This window comes from Lepidochelys kempii, chromosome 7, assembly GCF_965140285.1.
Source record: "Lepidochelys kempii isolate rLepKem1 chromosome 7, rLepKem1.hap1, whole genome shotgun sequence".
In the NCBI taxonomy this organism is placed as follows: domain Eukaryota; kingdom Metazoa; phylum Chordata; order Testudines; family Cheloniidae; genus Lepidochelys; species Lepidochelys kempii.
Genome location: NC_136386.1, coordinates 61,252,305 through 61,272,690, shown reverse-complemented (window position 1 = coordinate 61,272,690; position 20,386 = coordinate 61,252,305). Strand labels below are relative to the sequence as shown.

General features: G+C 43.9%; 1 protein-coding gene and 1 pseudogene across 3 annotated transcripts in view; both read left to right on the top strand.

Annotated features, from left to right (window-relative positions):
* The window catches only part of LOC140914687 (uncharacterized), a 147,956-nt gene that overhangs the window by 88,902 nt on the left and 38,668 nt on the right, over positions 1 to 20,386 (top strand). Inside the window, exon 5 of one of the 3 annotated variants that reach the window (XM_078853785.1) lies at positions 5,980 to 6,068. The exons of the other annotated variants lie outside the window; for them this stretch is intronic. The gene's annotated coding sequence lies outside the window, so the exon portion shown is untranslated. The remainder of the gene's footprint in view (positions 1 to 5,979; positions 6,069 to 20,386) is intronic. 3 annotated transcript variants of the gene reach the window in all.
* Positions 12,016 to 12,177, top strand: LOC140915411 (U2 spliceosomal RNA; annotated as a pseudogene).

The following is a 20,386-nucleotide window of genomic DNA, read 5'->3' as shown; positions in this document are numbered from 1 at the left end:
ATCTTATTCATTCTGCTTTGGAGCTTGGGTGTATAAAGTGGGTATCTGAGGTGTGGTTTTTCTTCCTTGTTTTTCAATATAGAGTTGCTGTGTGCTCTCACACTGCTGCCTGTTTTGCCCCAGAAGTGGCTGCATTGGTGGGTTGCTACATTGGTGCACAGTATATCTGTCTTTAACCTATGGTGCATGAATTGTGACAAATGCCCAAAGCAGATTCAGTCTGTATACGCTTCCAACCCTCTCTGGGGTTGATTGGGTTTGCGTAGATGCCTGAAAATGTGCAGAGCTGGGATAGTCATCTGTCACTTGTTTCTGTACAAACTAATATGCCATGCTGTGATGAGTCAATTAATGTCTAAAGTCTGAGGTGCAGATGTTGGATCCAGTTATAAAACATCCCAAAATGTCTGCTTGTGTGCAGGCATGGGCCCATCTTTAGTTTAAAATCAGCTGGCCCATTGGGGGTGAGAACCTCATTTTGACTCTCCAAGGCCAGAAGGCAAACAAGACAAACAGAAACATACCGAGAGTCTTTTGGTGAGTCAGCTGTCCTGCTAATGCTGACCGTAAACTCTGTAAGGCAGTTTTTCAAGGGAATGCTATGTTCACATACCCTATACTGCTCTGAAAAAAGCACACTGAAACCAAGCATTTGGAAACTTACAGGAGTTTCGCAGAAAGAGCTGACAGGGAACATTGTGTATGCAGAGTTTTAGCCAGTCAGAAAGCTGTAACCTGCACTGAAAATGACAAATTGGGTCAGAACCAGATGCCAATTTACTTCCCCATCCCCCAGATTCTTGATGCTGGGGCATCTCCATTCTGAGACCATTGCAACAGGAACAAGAGAGATTTAGTGAAAGATGAGAAGCAAGCAAACCTCCCAGGGTGAGATCTGTAAGGCAAGTCTTAGTAGTAATATAACTGGGGAGGCAGTCTAACTCCAGCTGTTCATGCTATACAACCACTGGGCACTATTCTCTTCAAGAGATCCCCACCCTGGACGCCATTAGAGACTCCATTCCTCCCTGCTTGCTCATGCAGCAGGCCCTCACACAGCAAAGGACCACAAATGCCTAGACTAACCTAGGTTGGTCTGCCCATGGGGAAGGAAGCACTGACCTTGTGGGCCACCTAGCCAAGCAGTACCAACACCATAGCAGGTGTCCTGGCGGAGAGGCAGCTTAACAAGTACGAATAGTTCCTACCATACCTGGAGAAGTATCCTCTCTCAGAAGCCTTTGCTGGTCTGCGGGGAAGAAAGAGTGTGGTTGTTAGCTCTTACACCTCCACCCTCTCAGGTGGAATTCAGAGTTGTAACAGTAGCCTCCAGGGGAGACTTGTCTGCCCTGAGGGCAGGAGTTGGTGTGTGTTAATTCTTCCCAGCTTCCATGAACTGCAGAGCTCTGTCAACAGCTGCAGACTGGAACTAGATTTGTATCCCTGATATGTAAAAGGATTATTTTGATTGTAAATCAATCAAGTGCCTTTGCAATGGGCCCCATCCAAACTTCTAAAGAAGTAGAACATCTAATCAGAGTATGCAGAAAAATATGTCTGTATTATGTGTATTACTATGGTGCCCAGGGCCGGCTCTAGGCACCAGCAAAGCAAGCAGGTGCTTGGGGTGGCACATTCGTAGGGGCGGTATTCGGGCCATCTTTTTCTTTTTCTTTTTTTTTTTTTTGCTTGGGGGCCGGCCCTGCAGGCGCTCACCCAGGTAGCCGCTGTGGTTTGTGCTGCCAGCGGGGTCCGACACGTGGAGCCGGAACACTCGGGCTGGGGGCCGCCCCATGGGGCGCACGGAGGAGCCGTCTGCAAGTGTTGCAGGGCGGCCGCCCCCCAGCGCCGCAGCAATGGCTGGGTGAAATGGCCTGAGCCGCCCAGGGGCTGTGGCATGGTGGCCAGGAGCAGCAGCAACATCGGGGCCATAGAGGGGACCGGTGCCCGGGGTGCTGCCATGCAGGGCCCACGTCCCACCCTCCGGGGCTCCACTGGCCGCTCCCTCTGGAGCTGCCCTGCCCTGGCTCCTGAGCGCCCTGTCTGGGTGGTCCCCCTGGCTCTGCCTTCCAGATTCCCAGCCAGTCTTGGAGGTGGGAGCCCCAGCTGGAGGGACCCTGGGCTGAGGCGCATCCCAGGAGTCCCACTGCTTACCCCGATCCTGCCAGCGCCGAACTGGCTGGAGGCGAGGGGGGAGCGGGCAGAGTCAGGGCCCCCTGAGCGCCAGGAAGGAGTCGGGTGGATGCAGCCGCCGCCACTGCTAGTGTCATGAGCGGGATGCTGATGACCCGCCCTGGGAGCAAGTTACCAGTGATCCAGGGCTGGGGCGTCAGGGGGGTGCGGTGGGGGGGCGGGGAAGAGCCCAGGGCTGGGGCAACAGGGGAGAAGGGGGGACCCCAGGGCTGGGGTGGGGGCCAGCCCCAAATTTTTTTCCTGGGGCGGCAAAAAACCTAGAGCCGGCCCTGATGGTGCGTGGGGGCCCTAGTCACGGACCGGGGCTGCGTGGTGCTAGGCACTGTACGAAAAAGACAGAGACCGTTCCTGCCCTAAAGAGCTTGCAATCTAATTCTAAAATGAGACAGCAGTTGATACAGTACAAGTTGATGTTCTAGGAAAGTATGAGATGATACTGCTCAGCACAATTGACAGTTGTCTCAGCATACCAGTGCCCTAAACATGGAAAAGATTATTTTGTAGGCATCACAGAACAGGAGTCTTTTGAAGAAGGATAATGAGGCAGCTTTTCAGCGGTTGGCAGGGAGCTGCTCCCAAGTGTCAGTGGCAACATGGGAGAAAGCACAAAGGTCTTCCTGTGTACCACTTCTGCCAAGTGCTGTTGGCAGCACAAGGGCAGATTCAATTGTCTAGTGGTTACTTCTAAAAACTTAACAAATAATACCAGCTCAAGCCCCATTCCAGAAACCTGGGAAAACTGAATCCCTCCCATCCCCTGGGTGCTTTTGACAAGTAATATTGCCCCTGCGCAAGCTCTGAGTCCATAGTACAACAAAGAAAACTTTATTATGGGGAAAGGGGGGCACAGAATAAACAGCCAGAAATAGTTAATAAATATAGACCGATATTGTTGATTAAGTAAGGCTCACACCTTCCCCTCACACCTCCCAGGAGTCATGGCAGTATTTGTGAACAGCAATTTAATAAGGTGTTTGTTGCAATAGAGATGGGGGAGCCAGTGGAAGGATGCAAAGAGACATGTAACATGGTCAAAGCAATGGGCGAGGAAAATGATCTTCACAGCAGCATTCTGACTGGATATGAATGGGGCAAGATGGCCTTTGTCAAGTCCAGAGAGAAGGATGCTGCAGTAATCAAGATGCAAGGTGATTAGAACTTGGATGGGAGTTTTAGCCGTGTGGATGGATAGGAAAATAGCCGTGTGGATGGATAGGAAAGGTTGTATCTTAGAGATGTTATCCAGAAAGAATCTGCAAGATTTAGAAAGAGCCTGGATGTGAGGACCTAGAGAGAGGTTTTAGGAGAAGATAATTACCATGTCATAGGCCTGTGTGACGGACAGGATTGCAGTGGTGTCCTCAGTGACGGAGAGAGGAGATAATGGGCAGGGCTTGAGGGGGAATATTAAACGGGTTTATTTTTTAGGGACATTGAGCTTGAGCTGATTGCTAGACATCCACAAGATGTCAGAGATTTTTAGCTTGGATGGAAAGAGAAGGTCTGGAGTAGAGAGGAAGATCTGTGAATTGTCAACAGAGATGGTAATTGAATGAGGTTACCCCCAGATAAGGTATAAAAGGAGAAGAGAAAGGGACCAAGGACATAGCCCTGTAGAATCCCTACAGAAAGTTAGAGAAGAGATAAGGAGGATCCTCTGAAGGAGGAATTACAGAGGTAGGAGGAGACCCAGGAGAAGACTGTTGTGGAAGCCAAGGGAGGGCAGATTTCAAGAGCATGGTTGATTGGGTCAAAGGCAGCTGATAGATCAAGGAGAATGATGATGAATTACTGCTTCTGAGCTCTGGCTAGAAGAAGTCATTGGAGACTTTGGCAAGAGCAATTTCAATGGAATGCAAGGGGTGGCAGCCAGAGGCTTTGAGATGGAATTGGAGGGGAGTAACTCCAAATAGCAATTGTAAACTGTGTCTTTAAGCAGCTTAGAGATGAAAGGAAGAAGGCGATTGGGCAGTAGTTGAAGAGGCAAGTGGGGTCATGGGTAGTATTTTTTAAGATGGGAAAGACTAACGTTTTGTAAAATTGTGGATTGGGGGTTGGGAGGAAGAGAGAGTTTCCCTAACTTTATTATAAAATTTGCTGAGATTTTCCCCTCAGTTTCAGTGGAAAATTTGCCTGTTTCATTTTTTCCCCCTCAGCACACTGGTGGTTATTCATGTTGCAGTCTAACAGGAAAGCTATGCCAGAGCCGCTAGGCTAATAGAAACTGGTGAACAAAAAAAAGCAGAATTTTCATGTAGTTGTAATATTTATTTCTTACCTATCCCTTGAAACACAATTCAATTCAATGGAAGTGCTTGCAGGAATCAGGAATGTGAATAAGGAATACAGAACCAACTCCAAGTTACTGTGTTATGCTCATTAAAATGTTGTACATAGTATTGAAACAGATATGAGAACAGGATGGTCCTAGTCTTGCTGACACTGATTTCAATGGAACAGGATTGGTCTCCAAAATATCTGGTAGAATTAGAAGCCCAGATGCTGATTTCAGTTGCTCTGTTTATAAATCCAGTCACTCCACTTATTTATACTTGTGTAACAAGGATGAGAATCTGACCTAGGGTATCTAGGCACTTAGAACCCTCTTTTCCTGCCTCCACAAACAATAAAAAAACCCTTTATAATCCATACCACCCCTAACATGATAGAGCGCAGTGCACTAACATGGCCTTTCTTGTCTATATATCCCCTGTGGCAGCTAATCCCATGCCTAGCTACAGCGATGTAGTGATGGACTCTTACCCAATCCCCTTCTAGCTGAGAGTTCCCTTTTGAAGAGGGAGAGGAGCAGGAACAAAGACAACATTTTATAAAAGTGCTGCTTACCTCGCCTTCTTTGCCCACCTTGATTATCATACACATTGTAAGGAGAGTGGTCACTTTGGATGAGCTATTACCAGCAGGAGAGTGAGTTTGTGTGGGGGGTGGGGGGGGTGGGGAGGGGGTGAGAAGACTTGGATTTGTGCTGGAAATGGCCCACCTTGATTATCATACACATTGTAAGGAGAGTGATCACTTTAGATAAGCTATTACCAGCAGGAGAGTAGGGTGGGAGGAGGTTCATGGTCTCTGTGTATATAATGTCTTCTGCAGTTTCCACAGTATGCATCCGATGAAGTGAGCTGTAGCTCACGAAAGCTTATGCTCAAATAAATTGGTTAGTCTCTAAGGTGCCACAAGTACTCCTTTTCTTTTTGCTTCTTTGCTAATGTTACTATTTCAGTCCCTGTGGAGTTCTCTTCCTTGTGGTGAAAGAGGTTCATTTAGGTTAGGAGTTGAGTTAACACTGCTGCTTTTGGCATTTGGCTACAGGATTTTCTGTTGACTTAAAAGTGCAGCAGCATATGATAAAACTCAGTAGAAACACTTCACAGACTTACAGTTTGGTCCTAAACAAATAGCCTTATGCCCCTATTATCTTTACAGAAATGGCAAAATCAATACAGGAGCTTTGGGTAAATTTTTTTCAAAAGCACTTAATGTCTCAGAAGTGAATTTTCAGAAGTGACTTAGGCACTCAAAGGCTACATACCATTTTCAAGTCAATGGAACATATGCTCCCAAGGCACTTGGACAGTTTTGAAAATTTTACTTATCGGCTTTTCTTGCACTGCTTGGCGTTAACTGTCTAATGGTGTTTTCTCTGTCCTTCCCACTGTAATTCATATTAAAAAGGAATGTATACTGTCTTTGGATCTTGTGATGTACACAGGATGTAACTTATATCATCTAACATTTTTTCTATCTTAAATAATCACTGAGAAGAACTAATCCTACTCCAAATGAGTGAGAAAACACAGGAAAAGAGGATAAACAGACACATGTTGCAAAACCAAAGGAAATCCATGTTCAAGGTATTAAGCAGAAAGAATATATATACTTTTTGCTTTTGGAAGCAGTAGGTTCCAGGAAATAGAGCATGGAACTAAGGGTCAGGGCAGCTGGGTGCTGTTTCTGGTTTTGTCACTGACTGCATGTATCTTTTGTGTGCTTACCCTCTTTGCACGTCACTATACATACCTGCCAAATGGCAGCAATGACATTGGGAAGTTCTTTGAGTATGGAGCTGTCTGTAAGTACTGAAGTATTATGGTACTCTTACACAGCTTTTGGAGTGACTTGGGATATGGTGGAGAATGTGTCCTCGAGAGCAGGCAGTATCTGCAAAAAAAATCTGTACCTGGAACATAGATGGGTTGAAAGTAGGGCTGTCAATTAATCGCAGTTAACTCATGTGATTAACTCAAAAAAATTAATCATGATTTAAAAAATTAATTGTGATTAACCGCAATTTTAATAGCACTGTTAAACAATAGAATACCAATTGAAATTTATTAAATATTTGTGGATGTTTTTCTACATTTTCACATATATTGATTTCAATTATAACGCAGAATTCAAAGTGTACAGTGCTCACTTTATATTACTATTTTTAATTACAAATAATTGCATGGTAAAAATGATAAAAGAAATCATACAAGTACTGAAGGGCAATCTCTTTATTGTGAAAGTGCAACTTACAAATGTAGATTTTTTTTGTTACATAACTGCACTCAAAAACAAAACAATGTAAAACGTTAGAGCCTACAAGTCCATTCAGTCCTACTTGTTATTCAGCCAATCACTAAGACAAACAAGTTTGTTTACATTTATTGGAGATAATGCTGCTCGCTTCTTATTTACGTCACCTGAAAGTGAGAACAGGCATTCGCATGGCACTGTTGTAGCCAGCATTGTAAGGTATTTATATGCCAAATATGCTAAACATTCGTATGCCCCTTCATGCTTTGGCCACGGTTCCAGAGAACATGCTTCTAGGCTGATGATGCTCATTAAAAAAAATGGGTTAATTAAATTTGTGACTGAACTCCTTGGGGGAGAATTGTATGTCTCCTACTCTGTTCTACCTGCATTCTGCCGTATATTTCTTATTATAGCAGTCTCGGATGATGACCCAGTGTATGTTCATTTTAAGAACACTTTCACAGCAGATGTGACAAAACGCAAAGAAGGTACCAATCTGACATTTCTAAAGATAGCTACAGCACATAACCCAAGGTTTAAGAACCTGAAGTGCCTTCCAAAATCTGAGAGGGATAAGGTGTGGAACATGTTTTCAGAAGTCTTAAAAGAGCGACACACTGATGCGGAAACTATAGAACCCAAACCACCAAAAAAGAAAATCAACCTTCTGCTGGTAGCATCTGACTCAGATGATGGAAAATGAACATGCGTCAGTCTGCACTGCTTTGGATCTTTATTGAGCAGAACCCGTCATCACCATGGATGCATGTCCTCTCAAATGGTGGGTGAAGCATGAAGGGATCTATGAATCTTTAGCGCATCTGGCAGGTAAATATCTTGTGACGCCTGCTACAACAGCACCTTGTGAACACCTGTTCTTACTTTCAGGTGGTAAACAAGAAATGGGCAGCATTGTCTCCTGCAAATGTAAACAAACTTGTTTGACTGAGCGATTGGCTGAACAAGAAGTAGGACTGAGTGGGCTTGTAGGCTCTAAAGTTTTACATTGTTTTATTTTTGAATGCAGTTATTTTTTGTACATGATTCTACATTTGTAAGTTCAACTTTCATGATAAAGAGATTGCACTACAGTACTAGTATTAGGTGAATTGAAAAATACTATTTCTTTGTTTTTTACAGTGCAAATATTTGTATTAAAAACAGGGGTGAAAGTAACTTAAAGGACTTACATGTACGCTGGAGTCCTGAGCAGGGGCGGGGCCTTGACCGGAAGGGGCGGGGCCTCAACCAGAAGAGGCAGGGCCTTTAGAGCCCCGGGCCCTTTAAATCAAGATTTAGAGGGCTACGGGCTTTGGCTGCAGTAGAGGCAGCTTGGAGCACCAGCCCTTTAAATCACCACTGGAGCTACCAGCTGCAGAGGCGGCTGGGAGCCCTGGGGCTTGGGAGCTGTTTAGAGGGCCCAGGGCTCCAGAGCCCTGGGCCCTTTAAATTGCCGTCCGAGTCCTGCTGCTGGAGCCACAGGGTAGCAGCGGCGGCTGAGGGCTCCAGTGGTGATTTGAAGGGCCAGGGGCTCCCGGCTGCTGCTACCCACAGCGGAACCCTGGGCCCTTTAAATCACTGAGGGAGCCCCAGGGCTCCTGGCCACCTTCGCTACCTGGGGGCTCCAGTAGTGGGGCTCTGGCAGCAACTTAAAGGGCCTGGGGCTCCAGCCACTGCCGGGCGCCCCAGGCCCTTTAAATCACCGCCTGGGAAAGCCGGTCCGGTCCAGCGCACCGGCTCTTGCCAGTATGCCGTACCGGAACGTACTGGGTTACTTTCACCTCTGATTAAAAATAAATATAAAGTGAGCACTGTACACTTTGTATTCTGTGTTGTAATTGAAATCAATATATTTGAAAATGCAGAAAACATCCAAAAATATTTAAATAAATGATATTCTATTATTGTTTAACATCATGATTAATATTTTTAATCTCTTGACAGCCCTAGTTGAAAGGTAAAGGAGGAACCATACATCATATTCAGGTTTTTAATAAAGGCTGTGGAACATTTCCAGAATTTATTAGAAGCTTTGAAACAGGGTGATGCGTGACTCTACAAGTAGGTGTTTCCAGATGGTACACTTCCAATGTCATTAGCAGGCCAAATTCAGCTCTTGTGCAATTGCGAACAACCCCATTAGAGCCAAATGTAGTCCAGAAGCTGTAGTTTAGTTAAGAATTGCAGCTTGCCAGGAAGTTTGTAAACACCTGTTGGTATGATATGTAAATTTTCAGGAATGATGCTGTGAGATATGGGTTGGAGATAACAAGGATGTTGCAGACAACAATCCCATCATTTCTGGGGCCGATGGCAAGATTGCTCCAGTAAGGAAAATAAAAAAATTAAGCCACCTTTATTAGACTCTTTTGGCAAAGATGCTACAGACATTCTCACTAAAAGAGTCTTCCACAGAGTTGATCCACATTTCCCAATTCTTCACAAAGAGGAATATTTCTGGGAATACGCTGAAGGATCAACACTTGTCAGGGCACGTAGGGCAGCTGAGAAGAAACAAAAGCTTCCTAAAAGAGCAGAAAAGAAATATAAATCCAGGAGAAGGAGTAAAGACCAAAGAAAAGGAGACTGATATTCAATCCTTATAAGGAAGAACATCTTTGGAAGCATTAAGTGTTTAGAATGGCTGGGAAAAGTTTACTCAAAGGTCAATAAATTCCCAGGCTCTAGTGCTACAAATGCTGCTGAAAGGCATCATCATCCTATCTTTCTACAACATGACAGAGTCTCTTGGCCATGGAATGTGAGCTTATTGGGATATAGCCCCAGCTATCTGCCGTTCCCCATCTTGGAGGTCTGTCCCAAATGCTCTCACAGGCTTTTTAGTAAAAAGAAAAGGAGTACTTCTGGCACCTTAGAGACTAACCAATTTATTAGAGCATAAGCTTTCGTGAGCTACAGCTCACTTCATCAGATGCATATCGTGGAAACTGCAGCAGACTTTATATATACACAGAGAATATGAAACAATACCTCCTCCCACCCCACTGTCCTGCTGGTAATAGCTTATCTAAAGTGATCATCAGGTGGGCCATTTCCAGCACAAATCCAGGTTTTCTCACCCTCCACCCCCCCCACACAAATTCACTCTCCTGCTGGTGATAGGCTTTTTAGTGGTGCTGAGGATGTGAGGTCTAGCAAGGAAAAGCTTTTGTTTTTACAATCCGACATGGGATTGTAGTAATAATGGATCTTATCCATAGTCAGTGTGCACTGAATTCTTGAATGCAGTGGTGCACTCCTGATTGAGTATTGTTTTACTGTATTACTACCATCCTGCTTAATGGAATCTGTGTTCTCTAGCAGTGGACTCTTTTGATGCATACTGGGTCCTTAGGATTCCTGTAGGCTAAAATATTTTATTGTAGTGGCCATAGAAGATGCCCCATTGACCTCCCTAATGGCTGACATCCTCAGCGCACCGCTTGCATCATAGGTAGCAGCACTTCTCACTCTACAAAAGCAGCTTCTGGCTGAGACAAGCCTGGCACAGCTTCTAAGTGGCTTACATACAACCTGCTTTTTTGGCTCATCTTAGGCTTGAGTCTCCGTTTATGGAGTGTTCAGGGAGCACACGCACAGTACAGTCACTGTCTGGAGAAACTCATTAATAGGGTTATTCCAGCATCACTGATGCTCCAGTGCTTGTGCACCAGAAACTCCCATTAACTGCAATGTGGAAATTTTAATGCACTGTCATGGTTGGATTGGGCCTTCTTGTCTGGCCATGAGCTGGCTGATGTAAGACCTCCCAGGCATCCCACAGCTCCATTTGTGAGGAGCCTTGGTTATAAATTGGATTAGCTCAGTCTCCAGCTGTTTCAATCCTTGACCTTGCTTAGGGACACAAAAATTAGTAAGCACTAGTTAGAGAAGATTGTTTGGGGAAGTTTTGGATTCTTCACCAGGATCTCTTATGGAGACAGTTAAATTGATTTTAAAAAGCCAGCAAAGGGGGAACAGCTAGAGTTGGGTAAACAGTCAAAAATTCATACGTAAGGATCTCAAACATTCCTAACTTATAACTTTATTTCAAATATGTTCCTAATCCTTTCCAGCTGCTTTTTTGCAAACATTTATATGAGCAAAATTTTCTTCACAGGAATTATAAAAGAGCAGTCAAATTCCAGGGGAGGTTGCCTGGACTTGGCAGGGTTGCAGGAACAAGTTATATATCCTGTACAACTGTGGCTGTTTGTGCTGGCATGCCAGCACCACCTCAGTGAAAATGTGCTGTTTAACCATTTAGAGCCAGCCACCTACCATGCAGGGAGCCAGAGGCTGTGATCTTTCATTTTTCATATCAAGGGACAAATACATTTATCAGTATCAGTAACCAGATACATTTGAGCTGGGGCATGGGTGTGTGCGCACGTGTATCTAGGAGTTATTTAAAAAGAAGATTTCTTCAACCAAAGTTACAGATAAAAGTATAACTCTCCCAGAAAAGTTTGGCTAATCTTTTTGTAATATGAGATAACCATGCCTAGCTGTTAAGTAAGATGACTACTCTCTTAGAAGTATCAGAGAGGTAGCCGTGTTAGTCTGGATCTGTAAAAGTGGCAAAGAGTCCTGTGGCACCTTATAGACTAACAGATGTATTGGAGCATAAGCTTTCGTGGGTGAATACCCACTTAGTCGGATGCATACATGCACCCACGAAAGCTTATACTATGCATCCGACGAAGTGGGTATTCCCCCACGAAAGCTTATGCTCCAATACGTCTGTTAGTCTATAAGGTGCCATCAGGACTCTTTGCCTCTCTTAGAAGTGCATTCCTTAAAGTGTCTTGGAGGAGGCACAGGACACAAAGGACAGATAATGTTGCCTTCTTTCCTGTATTTGAAATGACTGAGTTTTCCTTGCTGTAAGACATGAACAGCACCTAACAGAGAAACAGTATATATTTGCATAATGCACTTCAAATTTTTTGTGTAATACGACAGGATATTTCATTTCAAATATTTCTTCTGTACCTATGGAAAACCTATATGTCTTGCACCCATATCCTTTCTGTGATATCCTTAGCTAAACAGCCACAAATCTAATCAGTACTTGGAAATACCACATCCAAAACCCCAAAGTCCTACAGGAAGTGGTGTTGGTGATTCAGTAGATGGCACTCTGCCCTCTGAATCAGTGCTGAACCAACGCCCCAGCATGGTTTTAGGGGGGGTAAGATGTAAAACTGAGGTCCTGTCCACATGTGATCACTGGCAGATTCATCAACACTACTGATGACAGCAGAGATATTGGCCACAACATTCTGGCCAGATTCCAGCTTGGAGTAGATTACGTCCTCTATTTGAGGACTATATATTAAATGGATTTTTGGAACAGAGAGATGGAATAGGAGCTTGCTCCATCCACTCCACGCATTGACCTGGTATTGCAGTACCTCCAGGAACGGTGCACCTCCCCTTGGAGAGTCTATTGTGGTTGAAAAAGATCATCCTCGTCGACATCACGGTCTCCTTCGAGAACAGGACCCTGGCCTTCCGCGAAGCCCGAGCTCGTAAGCTGGAAAAATACGCCCCCGTGGCCGACACCCTGAGAGCAAAGGGCTACGAGGTGCAGATGGATGCCCTGATCGTCGGAGCCCTGGGCGCTTGGGACCCCTGCAACTAGCGTGTGCTGCAGACCTGTGGGATTGGTCGTTGCTACGCACGGCTCATGTGGTGCCTCATGGTCTCGGACACCATCCGATGGTCCAGGGACATCTACATCGAACACATCACCGGCCACCGACAGTACCAGGAGATGTGAGCCAGTACGACATCGTGCATCAACTATGGGAAAGGGGCTGAGAGACTTTTTCCACTGGACCATATGAACTGGAACCATAAACTCACTGAACATTAAATCCCACCAAATGAGGGTAGATTCATCCCCATCATCATATCCATTCATTATACTCCACACCTGAACATAGCCATTACATGGACAACATACCCCCATATCTCAATGTCTGTACTTTGACCGGTTAAACTTTTACCCCTAATCGGGGAGATTGCAGATTATGTATTCCTTACGCCACCCATTCCTAAACGGGATTTTGCACCCCTTGATAATCTGTACCTTATTCCCTGATAAACAGAAACTTCTATGCTTAAACTCTGTACCATTTTCTTTTTACTTCAACATTATCTTAATAAAATTATTTTCTGCCTTCTTTTCCCCTGATGGCTTTACTGGGAAAGTTATTCTTCTCTTTCCCCTTCTAAAACCTGTTGCTGATGCAGAATGGATACCACATTCCAGCACACAGGAGACTACTTTCCTTCCAGGTATACTGTGAGAATTAGTGTCACAGTTCAGGGTAAGCTACACCTTTGACCCTCTTTGTCTCTTCACGGGCACCTCTTTAAGTGCCAAGCCCAGCACCTCAGCTTCTCTTGGGGTGGAATCCCATGATTCACCCCGCTTTTAAACTGAGTCTCCAGGTTACTGCAGACCAGTTTGCCTTCCATGTTTCCTTAGCAGGTCCAGCTGGTTTTGGTATCTGCCATAGAGGCTTGTGACCAGTAGTTAAATGCAGTAACTCAGACCAGCCTCTTCAGAACAAAGCATTACCTATTTACTCACAGGGACAGAACAGAGAAGAAAAGTGTGAAAATAACAAAAGGCCTACATGCATCTTGTCCTACCTACCAGCTTTAGGCATGTGTAACTTCCCCCAACCCCTAATGTCTGGGTGTGGAGGGACAGTGTCTCCATGGCAGTCATTGCCTCTCTTTGTCTCCCTCTTAGCCCCTGGGCTGAGGCTTTTAACCCCTCCCAAGTGCTTTGTTTCACTTTTCCTGCTTGAGAGGCCCAGGAGGAGGTAATCTTCAAAGGAATTAACCTCTGCATTGTCCATCTGAGTACCAGCAGTTGAGTTGAAGTCACTGTCTGGCTTCCTGTCTGGGCTACAAGCCAGCTAGTACTGAGTTAACCTTTAGCCCTCCATACAGCAGGCCTCCCTACAATCATCAAGCAAATAGAGATACACATAATATTGATAAAAATTATAGCTGTCTCCCATGTTTTTCATGCATAGCTTTATAAAGTACTTTGGGAGCCTTGGATGGAAGATGTCATGAGAGAGCGGAGTATTGTTGTTAAGTATTATAAAGCCTGGTTCTGCAAAGGCTTCGTATCAGGAGTAGAACTTACACCCATTAATAGTTTCATTGATTTCAATGAGACTTCACAGGAGTAAACACGGTGCCTGCTAGCAAGTGTTTGCACAGTTAGGCCCATAAATTGCTTGTGGTGTTTAGAGACCTGATTTGATATTACTAGAGGCTCCAACATGAACTTACCTGCATACGTGTATGCAGGGGAGCAAGGGCATGCAAGGAGCTACCTACTTCACTTGACCCTGAAAACTGCTCTTGCTTCTCCCGTGAAGGTGGACATGAAGTAGGTGGTGCCGTGGCTGCTCGCCATATCCCTTCTAGATGCACCATCCCATTCTGAGTCCTACTCTGATTCCTACTCTGCCCCGGGAGGTCACTTACACTAGATGAACTGCTACCTTGGATAGAAAAGCTGTACTGTAATGTCACTGGTTCTGAAGTTGCATGTGTGGGACCTAGATAAACTTCATGTAAGTCATAGGGACAAATTCATGGACAGAATCCAGGGATGAATTTGCCTTGTACTGTGCATATCTTAAGCAGCCCACAAGAAACAAAGGTACTTGTTAGAAAGTTCCACCTGGGGTCTCTGTACCACATTGTACAATTATATCTGACTCCAATGCATGAGAAACTCGGACCATACTGCTTGCTCACAGCTGGCACCAACTGGCTTGGCTGTTGATCTCCAGAATTTAAAGAGAACCCCCCCCTCCTATGTGTTAAGCTAACTGTCCTTGTGACCTAGTAAATTATACTACTGAACCTTTCGTCAGCACTAAGTAAATTAGCAAAAACAATAAAACACTTGGATGCGCACGGTATGATAGGAATTAACCAGCATGGCTTCAGTAAAGAAAAAAACAGTGCCTTACCAACCTATGAGAATTCTTTACAGGAGTCAGCAAGCTGACCGTTAAAAAAGAATTGGTAAATAAACTGCTTGGACTTGGATCTGGCCTTGGTTGAGCTGTAAGTACGTACAAGAGGACCTGGTCAGCAACATTTCATCTAGCCCATGCTGTGCATATTCCAGCTGACGTACCCCAGAAAGTATTTGTATTGGCTCCTGTCAATACAATAGCAATTTCATTGAAACTGCTCTGAACATAAATTGTCTTTGTCTCCACTGACAGCTAAATAGTGATCAATGCTGGTTCAGCTGCAACCATTTTCTGCAACAGCTCTATTTTGTAATGTAGACAGGGCTGGAGTGAAGTGAAGTTTCCTCTCTCTAGTCTGGAACAGATATTTATAATCCAAGTTCTGAGTGCTAAAACAGAATCACACAGGAAAGCTCTCTCCTGGGATGACCTTGCTTTATGCTCTATAAAGTGTTGTAACTGATCAAACAAACTTGAGTAGTACAAGACTATACACTACCTCCTCAGCCATTGTGACTTCCTCTGTTCTAACCAGTGTCACTGAGGAGTGCAATGTGCAAATCAGATGTGGAAAATGCCTGCTAAATCACCTTGTTCATCCTTTAGCCAGTGCAGAATTGTTCCCTACACAATGTTTTGTGGTGTTTTTGTCTAGGTTAAGTAGAGATGCTTCCTCAGTTCTCCCTTTGGAAATAAATAATTCCCAAAATGTAAAAATTATATGTATTTTGCCAATAATACCTCTAATCAAAAATATAAGTTAGAAATAGCAGATGCTGGCATCCAACTTTACAAAACTATGCCAAATGCTCCTGCAAAAAATCCTAGGATCAAATCCCAAATCCTCACCGATGGTGTGGTTTTGTGTTGTTTGTTTTTTATAAATGAAAATTGTCATGATTTTTCATGATTTAAAGGATTTGTAGAAAACTTTAGGGTATTTTGATGGCTTTCATTTCCATTATGAGTTTTAAATTGAAATTTATTTGGTTTAGCTTTTGAATACTTTTATGGGATTCTTTCTAAAGTTTCACAAAAAGAAAAGGAGTACTCGTGGCACCTTAGAGACTAACAAATTTATTTGAGCATAAGCGTTCGTGAGCTACAGCTCACTTCATCAGATGCATTCAGTGGAAAATAGAGTGGGGAGATTTATATACATAGAGAACATGAAACAATGGGTGTTACCATACACACTGTAAGGAGAGTGATCACTTAAGATGAGCTATTACCAGCTGAAGAGCGGGGGCTGTAGGGAAGAAAACCTTTTGTTGTGATAATCAAGGTGGGCCATTTCCCGCAGTTGACAAGAACGTCTGAGGAACAGTGGGGGGTGGGGGTGGGGGATAAACATGGGGAAATAGTTTTACTTTGTGTAATGACCCATCCACTCCCAGTCTCTATTCAAGCCTAAGTTAATTGTATCCAGTTTGCAAATTAATTCCAATTCAGCAGTCTCTCGTTGGAGTCTGTTTTTGAAGTTTTTTGTTGAAGAATTACCACTTTTAGGTCTGTAATCGAGTGACCAGAGAGATTGAAGTGTTCTCCGACTGGTTTTTGAATGTTATAATTCTTGACAGAATTAGGTTTCAGGTTGGGGGGCTGTCTGTAAGCAAGGACTGGCCCGTCTCCCAAGATCTGTGAGAGTGATGGGATGTCCTTCAGGATAGGTTGTAGATCCTTGATGATGCATTGGAGAGGTTTTAGTTGGGGGCTGAAGCAAATACTCACCAGCAACAACACACCACACAACAGAACCACTAACCCAGGAATCAATCCTTGCAACAAAGCCCGTTGCCAACTGTGTCCACATATCTATTCAGGGGACACCATCATAGGGCCTAATCACATCAGCCACACTATCAGAGGCTCGTTCACCTGCACATCTACCAATGTGATATATGCCATCATGTGCCAGCAATGCCCCTCTGCCATGTACATTGGTCAAACTGGACAGTCTCTACGTAAAAGAATAAATGGACACAAATCAGACGTCAAGAATTATAACATTCAAAAACCAGTCGGAGAACACTTCAATCTCTCTGGTCACTCGATTACAGACCTAAAAGTGGCAATACTTCAACAAAAAAACTTCAAAAACAGACTCCAGCGAGAGACTGCTGAATTGGAATTAATTTGCAAACTGGATACAATTAACTTAGGCTTGAATAGAGACTGGGAGTGGATGGGTCATTACACAAAGTAAAACTATTTCCCCATGTTTATCCCCCACCCCCACCATTCCTGAGACGTTCTTGTCAACTGCGGGAAATGGTCCACCTTGATTATCACTACAAAAGGTTTTCTTCTCCCCAGCCCCCGCTCTCCTGCTGGTAATAGCTCATCTTAAGTGATTACTCTCCTTACAGTTTCAGAGTAACAGCCGTGTTAGTCTGTATTCGCAAAAAGAAAAGGAGTACTTGTGGCACCTTAGAGACTAACCAATTTATTTGAGCATGAGCTTTTGTGAGCTACATCGTGAGCTTCATCCGATGAAGTGAGCTGTAGCTCACGAAAGCTTATGCTCAAATAAATTTGTTAGTCTCTAAGGTGCCACAAGTACTCCTTTTCTTTTTGTGGATACAGACTAACACAGCTGCTACTCTGAAACCTTTCTAAAGTTTGTTCTTTGCTAACTATTAGCATTATTAAAATTATCATGTCTAGCTACATGTGAATGGTTTGGGTTTGATAGTAATAGGACTATTTTTAGACCATTTGATTAACTGCCATAATTAATGTTTTGGGTTTTAACTGGTTTTATTTCTGGAGTTGTGAAATTTACTATTTGTTTAGGTGGCTAGGTGAAACATAAAGCTGTCTGTAGTGGGAGTTAGTGGGGTTTTGTGTTTGAGTACTGCTAGTTATTCCTGGAAATAATTACACACATGCTTAATTTTAAGCGTGTGAAAACTCCCATTAAAGTTACGCACATGCATAAATGTTAAACGCACAGGCAAGATTGGAGACTGTAGTGCATCAGGGGAGATGTAGCCAAGTGAAGGAACCTGGCCTCCAGAGGAGTGAGAGAGCATGAGGCATCCAGACTATACAATTCCCATCAGGCACTGCAGCACCATTTCCAAATCAAGTGATTTTGGCATTTGGTTTTTTGCTAAAGAGTAGAAATTTTCTGTAGGGGTGGAAAAGAACATGGTCTGTATGAGCAGATCCCATTGCACATCTAGGCCTATGGATGTTGTTATAAGCTATGTATCTCACAAAATCTCCAACAGTATCCATATCTTAAAGGTAATATAAACCTTTAAAAAAAAACTCCATACCTTTATAAAAGTAAAAATCCACCTTCCCTACACAATTGTTGCTTTTGGAGTTACAGCACGTGCATGCGGAAGTATTTATGTTGTAAGGAAAGCAATGTTCTTTATTTAAAAAAATGCAACCTGCAAAAGTGTTTAAAAATAGTCCCACAAATAATAATTATTTATATTCCAGTAGCCCCTAGAGGCCCCCGCTTCTCGGAGTCTTGTGCTAGATGCTGTACACGTAGTGAGAGATCCTTCCTCAAAGAGCTTATAATGTGAATAGGGAAGACAGCCCAAAGGAGAAGGATTATCCCCATTTTAGATGGAGAAATGAGGTGTTCAGTGACTTGCCAAAGGTCGCACCGGAAGTCAGTAACAGAGCTAGGAACTGAATCCTGATATTCTACATCCCAGTCTGGTGCTTTAACCATCAGACTATCCTCCCTCTCTCATAGACTTCAGTGTGTGCCAACTAGCCTAAAAGTTCATTATTCCTAGTTCCAGCCTTTCGGACTCCCTTACTCTTTGACATTTAAAGACCTTCAAATACCTGTAGATGGATATCCTTGCATGAAGAGCCCTCTATGGTCTCTGCTATCAGCCTAAGTACAATAGTCCTCACAGTGGTTGTCTTCCTTTTCCTTGACTATTCAATAAAAGCCCCATTCTGCCATCCTTCCTATCAGTGAGTGTACCACCTTACTCCTTGAGTGGTCCCACTGAAATGAAAAGGACTATGTGAGGAGTGGGGTTATTATTCAGCATGAAGAAAGGTGACAGCATCTGGCTCCAAAAGACCATTGTCAAGATTTAAAAGGTTCAGACTCTGCTGTGTGACATGTGGAAGGTGTTTGGTAGTTACCAGTCCATCCCCTTGCCTTCCCCTCTCCCCCAAAATAAAATTCCCCACTCAATCATGAAGGAAGGGAGGGGACTCTGACAGAAGCTCAGCCAGGAAGAGGAAGTCAGAGGAAGGGCTGGGCCACTGAGTCAAGTAGAGCAGGGGAGAAGGAAGCGATGACTGAAAAATAAGATCCTGAGTGTAGCTCTCCAGAGCAGAAATCTGTGTTAGAGGGTGCTAAAGAGACCTTTAAACAAATAAGGCCAGTCTCCCTGGAAAAACTATTTAGTCAGTCACAATTACTGTCAATAGTTCTTCGGCATCAGCATTGGGTGTAACCAGCAACCAGCTACTAGTGTGAGAACATGCAACACTAAAGAAATCAGCAGTATGTCTTGGTTCTATCTGTATACTTTGTCAGCAATACCAACCTGTTCTGAATTTCCTTCTCATTCATCCCTGCAATTCAGGTAGTTAGCACCAAACCTCAGCTGCAATATCTCAGCAGCGCCTCAGTAACAGTGCTGGAGTATGCCACAATTCCACACCTGCTGGAATCCACACGGATGCCCTCATCTCCTCTACCCGGGCTTTCCCCTCCCAGTTATCCAGACTCCTGTGTATTCACAGTGCTGCTGCCCATGTTCTGACATGTGCAAAGCAACATGACCAAAGGTTAACTTGTATCTTATTATTAGACTGATATACATCACTTGTGCATATTTTGATCCATTTGCAGAAGGCATCAAATGTTAATGGCTGGACTTAAGGTGAGCTAAAAGGGATTGCCATTGGTGACAGAAGCGGTGTCCACGAAGCAGATTTTCTTTAAACTTCTTTACCTTTGCATGTTTATGTCTTTCCCCAGCCAGTTGTTCTTAGGTTAATTTTTGGGTATCAAACTTTCTAACCATGCTTATTTAGTTACTAGGAGCCAATACAACTCAGCTGCAGGCATTTTAAGCCTGATTCACTTTGCACTGGTGTAAATAATTAAATGGTGCAGAGAAAAGTAAAAGGCTCCTAAATCAGCATGGCTATGTTTTATACCCACTTCGAACTAATGTAAATGACTATAGGAGGTAATGGTGAATCCAGCCAGGAGGTAGGGTCTGTTGGTTCCCAGTAGGGTTACCAACCCTCCAGGATTGTCCTGGAATCTCCTGGAATGTAAAGATTAATCTTTAATTAAAGATCATGTCATGTGATAAAACCTCCAGGAATATGTCTGTCCAAAATTGGCAAACCTAGTTCCCAGGTAGTAAACACCCCGGTCTCCTGACAAACTTTGCGAGTGGAGGGGGAATGGTTCTGAGCGAGTGCTGTCAGTGAGGTGTTCTGAGCAGAGGAACTGAAAATGGGTTTAGAGTCACAGCAAAAGGATCCTTCTGATAACCTGTGACTTTCTGGTTTTCCCCTCTAGTTTGTGGGGATGTGCAGTGTAGTTTGCATGGCCAAGCCATTACTCACATGGAGCAGCGCTGAAGTCATTAGATGGCTGAAATCCCTTTCAGCTT